At 44.2% G+C, this 9,074-nt stretch overlaps 1 pseudogene; it reads left to right on the plus strand.

The window, feature by feature from the left end:
• Window positions 1–7,655, plus strand: part of LOC140454681 (uncharacterized) — a 35,006-nt pseudogene extending 27,351 nt beyond the window's left edge.
• The last annotated feature ends 1,419 nt before the right edge of the window (window positions 7,656–9,074 follow it).

A 9,074-nucleotide genomic window follows, 5' to 3' on the forward strand; every position in this document is an offset into this window, starting at 1 on the left:
CTTGTGCCCCTGGTTGAGAGAGATCTGGGTTTTAAAGGATTTTTAAAAATTCATTCAGAGGTAGTGGGTGTTCCTGGCATGGCCAGCGTTTATTGCCTGTTCCTAACTACCCAAAGGACATTTTAAAAGTTCAACTGCACTGGAGTCACATGTAGGCCTGACCCATTAGTGAACACAGGGATTTTAGGACAATGGACCCACCATCACTATTAGGCCATTGTTTTAATTCCGGATTTTTATTGAATTTAGATCCTAACATCTGTGTGTTCCCAACATATTTGGGGTTCTGGATTACTGGTACACTGACTACCACTCCATCCCTGCCTCCCCTTCAATACAATTCATATACAGCTGGTCATGGCACCCATCAAACTCCATCTGACATCCTGATAAGAATGATATCCACTGTCCCTATCTGGATTGCTCATTGCCTGTACTGTGCGGCTTATGGACTCCATATTGGGTTCATCAAATCTAGAGCTTGAGCACCTTCCATGTCCTTGCCCCAGGCCCCACACATCAGGCCTTGTTACCACATGCAACCCACTGTCAGATACCAGTAGTCCTCCATTAGCAACTATTCATTCTCCCAGGATGACCATTACCTACTGCTTCATCTGTCCAGCTGTTCTTTCCTCTTTTGGGCTCTGTCTCCACTTATCTACTCCTCTCCTTCTCCCAACCATCTCTCTCCTGTGTAAATACTAACTTTTTTATTCTTGGCTCCTATCAGTTCTGAAGAAGGGTCACTGGACCTGAAACATTAACTCTGCTTTCACTCCACAGATGCTGGCAGACCTGCTGAGTTTTTACAGCAATTTATTTTTTTGATCCTTACCTGGTCTGGCCAATATGTACCTATAGGCCCACATTTTGAGTACGATATGACTTTTTTCCATTCTGCCTGCCTCCAATAACCTTTTGACCCCTTGCTAGTTAAGAACTTAGCTACCTCTACCTTAAAGAAAGAGAAATTACCTTGCCGCCTCCACTCTGGGGAAATTTTGAGTTTTCACCCACTCAGCCTGTTAAATAGGAGACTTTTTTTTTAAGTGTCCCCTCTTCATTTGATCATTGGATGTGGGCACCATTGGCTATGCCAGCATTTATTGCCCTAAGGGCATGTAAGCCTCAACATTGCTGTGGGACTGGAGTCACATGTAGGCCAAACCAGGTAAGGTTGGCAGTTTCCTTCCCTTAGGACTCTTGTGAATCAGATGGATTTTTCTGACAATTTGACAATGGATTCATGGTTGTCATTTAGACCTCGTAATTACAGATTTTTAAAAAAAATTGAATTCAAATTTCACAATATGCTGTGGTAGGATTTGAACCAGGGTCCCTAGACGTTGTCTGGGTTTTTGGATTAACAGTTCAGTAATAACACCACTCAACCATCACTTTCCCAAGGTTCCAGTCCCTCCCTACAAAGGAGTGATCTTTCTGACTTGACCCTGTTAACTTTAAACTTGGGGACAATGTCACCTCAAAATCTCACTTACCATCCTAACTTCGACACATCAGGCATTTCTCCATTGTCAGTGTGTCAAAATCCTGCTACCTGAGCCCTTGCCTTTTCCCCACTGATTTTTGTGGTTTAGGATTGCTCACCAATTTTGGAATGCCTGCAGGTGAGAATAATTCCCTGCCACGGATTCTCACATTCCGAGAATGAAAATAATGGAATATTGTTGTGCTGGACTCTGAATCTGCTATCTTGCTGACACCTTGTGGTTAAAGTGAATACTACAATATGGGAAAAATGATGCCTCATTATATTTGAGCATGGTTAAAAATCACAACACCAGGTTATAGTCCAACAGGAAGCACTACCTTTTAGATGAAAGACTTAACAGCAATCTTTGTTCAATATATCGTTTTCAGTTGTATGACACTGAATCTTTTGCTATAAATTCTTGTGGTCCTGTTCTATAGCTATCTGAGGAGCAGTGCTCTGAAAACTATGATTCCAAATAAACCTGTTGGACTATAAACCTGGTGTTGTGATTTCTAACTTTGTCCACCCCAGTCCAACACCAGCTCCTCCCAATCGTATTTGAGCATGTGCTCTGAATTTCCAGGAATTTGAACGAAGCCTGGTATATTGATGGCAGAATGTAGGAAGGGGAAGTTAGCAAGGCTGGAGATGGGTGGGGAAAAATGCTGCATGTAGAAATTCAATGCAGGAGGAGACCATTTGGCCCAACAAGCTTGTGTTGACATCTACCCTTCACAGGGGCAAGTGGTTCTATCTACATGTCCCTGACCTGTTCTCTTATTCCTACATCTGATGGCTGATTAACTACATTCAATATTAAACTAAGTCCTGAGGCTGTAGAATTCCTGCCCTAAGTCTCTCTGCTCCTCCCTTCCTCTGAGATGTTCCCACATCTTAAGTGGCTCACTATTCTTTGACTCCAATCCTGTGAAATGTCTGGATTTTGCCTACATTACAGGCACTATATAACTGTGAAAAGGAATATATTTAGTAGCCACGGTTTCAATACTAAAATGGGAGAAACATCTTTTGACTGAGGTTAGTTGGAATGTGGAACTTGTTACAACCATCATGGATTGTGTTGCTTGGTATAGATGTGTGTGAAGGTAGAGTCAGAGATGTACAGCACAAAAAAGGTAATGGCCACAAAGTTATGCAAATTGAGTTCAGACACTGGAATTCTTGCAGCTGTCTCCCCCAGGGTCTGTTGACCCATCTACAAGGTACAATTCAAGAATGTGGTAGAATCCTCCCCACTTGCCTGGATGAGTGCAGCTTTATCAACACTCTTGACTCTATCAAGGACCATGGACACCATCCACAAATGCTCACCGCCACTGATGCATGGTGTCAGCAGTATGCATTGCCTATTTAGGTGTATTACAGCAACTGGTCAAGTCTCCTTGGACAGCTTTTTTCCAAACTCATACTACCTAGAAGGACAAAGCAGGTGAATGGGAACGCCAGCATCTGAGAGTTCCCCTCCATCCCAACTTCATTACTGCTGTGTGAAAATCCTGGACCTACCTCCCGAACTGCATTCAGGTGTAGCTACCCAATTTCGTGAACTGTGGAGATTCAAGAAGGCAGCTCGCCACCACCACCTACAGGGTAGTTGAGGATAGCAGCATTTATTGTCTATACCAATGAACCCCCATTGCCAAGAATGAATTGGATTTACAGACGGGACTTTGTTCAGTGAAGCTGATTGTAGGCTGTATTTTCTGAGATTTACTGGAAATGGAAAGTATTCTCGCTGCAATTTTTTTCTAATACCAACTGTTTCTGTGTGTAAGTGTTTTTACCTTCGATTTGCAGCCCTATAGTTGCTGAAAAGCAGTTTGCTCCCTCGAACCTGTCCCATTCTTTCAACATTTCGATACTTTGTGCCTGCTTTGTGTCAATCTGCTCTTGTCGTTGTCCTGAACTGTCTCATTCCCATTTTCTGACTCTGACTCTGACCCTGCCCGTGCGTACCTGGGCTTTTTAATGCGTACCTGAGTGGAGTTCTCCATGTATCAGATGTGAATCCATGAGGAATGCTCTTGTGGGAATAAAAAGGTTCTGCTGTCTCCATTCTGGAGATGAGCACAAAACCTAGGCTGAGACTTTAGTGTGACACTAAGGGAGTGCCACACTGTTGGAGATGCCATGAAATCAAGGTCCTGTCTGCTCTTGTGGTTGGGATGTAAATGGTTCCATGGCACTATTCCAAGGAGGAAGATGCAGAGGATGTTTCTCTCGTATGACTGGGTGCAGACTCTACAAGTTGAGTTGTTTTCCAACATCTTTGTCCTGGATGACTTCCTCCATGAGGTCTCCAGTACATGCACATACTCTGGACCTGTTCTCATAGTCATACAACACGGAAACATAACCTTCAGTCCAACCAATCCATGCTGACCAATGTTCCCAAACTAAATTAGTCCCACTTTCCTACATTTTGCCCATATCCCTCCAAACCTTTCCTATTCATGTAATTATCCAAATGTCTTTTAAACATTGTACCTGTCCCTTTTCTTGGGTGTGGTGTTGCTGGTGAGGCTGGCATTTGTCTGTCCCTAAATACCCTTGAACTATGTGTCTTGTTGGGTCATTTCCAAACAATTGAGTCAACCACACTGCTCTGGAGTCACGTGTAAACCAGGCCAGGTAAGGTGGGCAGATTTCCCCCTCTATTTGATTTATTATTGTCACCTATCTGGTACAGTGAAAAGTTTTTTGTTTTGCATGCCGATTAGATTCCCTACAGTGTGGAAACAGGCCCTTTGGCCCAACCAGTCCACACCGACCCCCTGAAGAGTAACCCACCCAGACCCATTTCCCTCTGACTAATGCATCTAACACTATGGGCAATTTACCATGGCCAATTCATTTGACCTGCACATCTTTGGACAGTGGGAGGAAACCAGAGCACCCAGAAGAAACCTATGCAGACACTGGGAGAATGTGCAAACTCCCCACAGACAGTTGCCCGAGGCTGGAATCTAACATGGGACCCTGGTGCTGTGAGGCAACAGTGCTGCTCCAGATCATACCATACAAAGAACATAGTGATAGAACCAAATGAGGAACAGTGTTACAGCTGCAAAGAAGGTGCACAATAAGGAGGATCAACATGAAATTTGAGGTCCATTCAGAAGGCTAATAACAGCAGGGAGCAAGCAGTTTTTGAACCTGTTGGTCCAGGTGTCTAAGCTTTGGTGTTTTCTGCCTGGAAAAGATGGAAGAGATGATAACTGGGGTGGGAAGGAGCTTTGGCTGCCCCTCCTGAGACAGTGAAAAGTGTAGGTGGAGTCAAAGGATTATCATTGGTTTGTATGACATACGCTGCTTTCATGGTCAGCATTACTGAGGCTAGGTTTCACTTCCACGTTTATGGAAATTAAATGTTACCAGCAGCTGTGGAGTCATAATCATAGAGATGTACAGCACGGAAACAAACCCTTCGGTCCAACCCAATCTAGTCCCACCTGCCAGCACCAGGCCCATATCCCTCCAAACCCTTCCTATTCATATACCCATCCAGATGCCCCTCAAATGTTGCAATTGTACCAGCCTCCACTACATCCTCTGGCAGCTCATTTTATATCCCTACCACCCGCTGTGTGGAAAAAGTTGCCCCTTAGGTCCCTTTTTATACCTTTCCCTTCTCTCACCCTAATCCTATGTCCTCTAGTTCTGGATTACCCCACCCCAGGGAAAAGACTATTTACCCTATCCATTTTCCTCCATAATTTTGTAAACCTCTATAACGTCACCCCTCAGCCTCTGATGCTCCATGGAAAACAGCCCCAGCCTGTTCAGCCTCTCCCTATAGCTCAAATCCTCTAACTCTGGCAACATCCTTCCAAATCTTTTCTGAACCCTTTCAAGGTTCACAAAATCCTTTCGATAGGAAGGAGACCAGAATTGCCCATCAATATTCCAACAGTGGCCTAACCAATGTCCTGCATAGCCGCAACATGACCTCCCAACTCCTGTACTTTGACCAATAAAGGAAAGCATTCCAAACGCTGCCTTCACTATCCTATCTACCTGCGACTCCACTTTCAAGGAGCTATGAACCTGCACTCCAAGGTCTCCAACACTCCCTAGGACCTTACCATTAAGTGTATAAATCCTGCTAAGATTTGCTTTCCCAAATTGCAGCACCTCACATTTACCTAAATTAAACTCCATCTGCCACTTCTCAGCCCATTGGCCTGTCTGATCAAGATCCTGTTGTACTCTGAGGTAATCTTATTCACTGTCCACTACACCACCATTGTGGTGTCCTCTGCAAACTTACTTACTATACATCTTCTGCTCACATTCAAATCATTTATATAAAACAACAAAGAGTAGTGGACCCAGCATTGAGCCTTGTGGCACTCCACTGGTCACAGGCCTCCAGTCTGAAAGGGAACCCTCCACCATCACCCTCTGTCTTCTACCTTTGAGCCAGTTCTGTACCCAAATGGCGCGTTCTCCCTGTATTCAAGAAGATCTAACCTTGCTCACCAGTCTCCCATGGGGAACCTTGTTGAATGCCTTACTGAAGTCCATAAAGATCACATCTACTTCTCTGCCCTCATCAATCCTCTTTGTTCAAAAAACTCAATCAAGTTTGAGGGACATGATTTCCACGCACAGTGGGATTTGAATCTGTCATCAGATCTTTACTTAGTCTGTGGATTGCTAGTCCATTGACAACCACATCATGCCACTGTGGTTCAGTGCCACTGGTGGGCAATGCATTCACTGACTGGGGTAGGGAGGGCAGTGTGCCTCATGCGTGTTCACTCTTGTGCTTGCGTTTTGTTCTTTCCCTGATCTCTACTTTTTGGCACTATTTTTCTGCAGGATTTCTTTAATGTTCAGAGTGCTGGGTTTGCTGCTGGTATGGAACAAGTAAGAGTATTGACTGACTGTATCTGCCCGCACTCCTGGAATTTGTTCTGTTGATGTTTCTGATCTGTCTCTGAAGGTGACATTGATCCGTGGCATGTTCTGTGCTGAAGAACCAGTCGTGTTCTGAAGTGGCCTTAGTCATTAACGGCACTGCACACTGTGCAAACATGAACCCTCTGGAGCAGGGAGACCCACCATCTCTCCGCCAAGCCAGACAGGTGAGACCCAACACATTCTGCTGCTCAGAGAACTGAGGCTGGAGATCTTGGTTCAGAAAGAGGTAGCTTTGTACAAGCTACAATGCGTACTCCGGTAGATTAAACCGGTGTCACTGGAGATTCTCAGCATTTTCTACAATGGCTGTAAAATCTCCATGAGACCTTAACCCTGAAGGGAGTCCATAAGCAGGTGACTTGGCAGATCCCTCAGTGCAAATAATTGAACCTAGTCCAAAGCGGCCAGTTAAGGGACACGATTCCTGTTAATGAGGTTAGATACACTTGTGTGGAGGCCACAGGAATAGGTCTCTCTGCAACAGAGACACTTCAGAGTGGGCCAGTCTAGGGGAATTCTCACACAGAGCAGGGTGCCTTTTTTAGGCATCTAGAGACTCTTGAGGGAGTTACCTCACTATTACTCTGTCTAACCTCATACTAGCCCATTCCTGGGGGGTTTGATGCCAAAAGTGTAGAGGAAATTTTATTGTCTAACCCCATGCTGTGTCCTTCCTGAGAACATTTTGATAAGAACAGTGCAGGAGTAGCTTTATACTGTCTCTAACCCTGTGCTGCCCCTGTCCTTGGAGTGTTTAATAGGGGATGGTGTCAAGTGGACTTTACTCCATATCTAACTTTGTGCTGGGAGTGTTTGGGAACATCACTCAGAGACATTTAATTTCTCTTCTGCTTTCAGTTTTAAGAGTAGAGGGACACTGCCTCAGTTAAGAGTTGAGGGAGCTTTACTCTATCTTTCCCTGTGATGGACATGTCTTGGGAGTGTTTGATGGATGAAATAAAACTTTTCTGTTCTGCCCAAAAATATGTTCCTTTTTTGAGAAAAGGAAACTATTTGGGAAAGGGTCTCCTGTGGGTTTTGATGCTTCTGTTGATCTCTTACAATTTAGAAGTTAAACAGAGTTTAATTCTGTTTTTTTTTCCAGAAAATTGATCATCAGATTGGAGCATGGTTGGCTGAGGAACATCTGTCTTCATGGTAACTGTACCCAGAATTCCAAGCTCAGGAAGACCGCATGCGTTGCACACAGTGACTGGGTGTGCAATGTAATTCTAATTCAAGGAAAGCTCTTGTATGTTAACCTGGCCTAATCATTGAGAATCTATTTTAAGGGCTGCCTGTCTTTTGCTGCCTGTCTGATCTAGAGGGAGTTAGATGCAATCTTTCCACCTTTATTTATTTTCTATGCCTCAAGGAGGGTTTGGGGAGAATTGGGTAAGTTCTGAAGTAAGTCTTGGATTTACAATTTCCAGATTTTTAATGTTTGTTCCCTGAGGTGTGTGCCCTCCCCAACTTCCAACACTGGCTGCTGCAGGCCCTAGGGTTGAAGGTTGGAGTGGAGGTCTTCCTCTGCACACTACCACTTGGAGTACCATGGCCCTTGTTGAGATAGAGACCAGCTTCATTCTGTCTTGGCGGTGTATAGCCAGCCCGTGCCACCCTGGTAAATGAACTACTGATCCCTGAGGTAAACCTTGATCTGTCCAGCTGATCTGCTTCCCTTTGGATAGGGGGACCTCTAATATATTGGGAAAGGGCATGTTCTTAGGGTTAAGTCCTTAAGTGCCTTCCTCCTGAAGGTTGGAGTCAATGTTGCTTGTACTGAAAGCATCCTTTTCATTGCTAATGCTCTGTAAGGTTCCAACCTTTTTTCCTTGGTGACTGTGCACAAGCCCTTTTAGAGCTGTTGCTATGTGTAACATCCTGCTGCTGTTGTCCTTCAGAACAACTGGCCTTATGCCTGGACCTTGTGCATCTTCCATCAGTTTGGATTTCAGTTGTTTCGAGGGGCAGTGCCTCCTAGTGGCAGTAGACAAAGCTGCTGATACCCTCACTTGATTTCATTTGCCTGTTGAGGTGAGGTGCCAGGATGTGCCTGCTAGTTGGCATTAATGTGAGCTGAGGACACAGGCCACTTACATTCAAAAACTATTGTCAGCTGACTGATTCAGGTACAGGCCCTTTCTCATAAATACTCCATTGACCCCAATAACCTAACTCCTATATAATTGCGAAGCACATATTCTGAGCAAGCCGAAAGATGTGATCAATCCTAAGATGTAACTTTTAGGAATGTTTTAAATTTTTGAAGATTCAATTTTTTTTAATATAATCAGGTTGTTGTAGTTCTAATGTGATTTTTAAAATGCAATCAAATTAAAGTGTTTGAAACTTGGTGTAATTTATTCTTTTTTTTTTGCAAATCCTTCGTCAAGCAATAGCTGTCTCAGTTGCTAAGTTCAAGGTGATTAGTCCATCGCTCTTTGTAAAGGAACTCATGTTGGTAACACTGTCTCCCCACAAGTGCAAATGGGTTTGTCTGAGGGCCTGGGAAGTGGATATTAGCTGTGCAGAGGCTGTAGGCTTGTCCTGATCCTGTTTAGCAAGAACTACTCTGACTGCAGCAATTCAAAGCTTACCATTGACAAATGAAAGTTTGCTCCACTGA

Source organism: Chiloscyllium punctatum, chromosome 29, assembly GCF_047496795.1.
Source record: "Chiloscyllium punctatum isolate Juve2018m chromosome 29, sChiPun1.3, whole genome shotgun sequence".
NCBI lineage: Eukaryota > Metazoa > Chordata > Chondrichthyes > Orectolobiformes > Hemiscylliidae > Chiloscyllium > Chiloscyllium punctatum.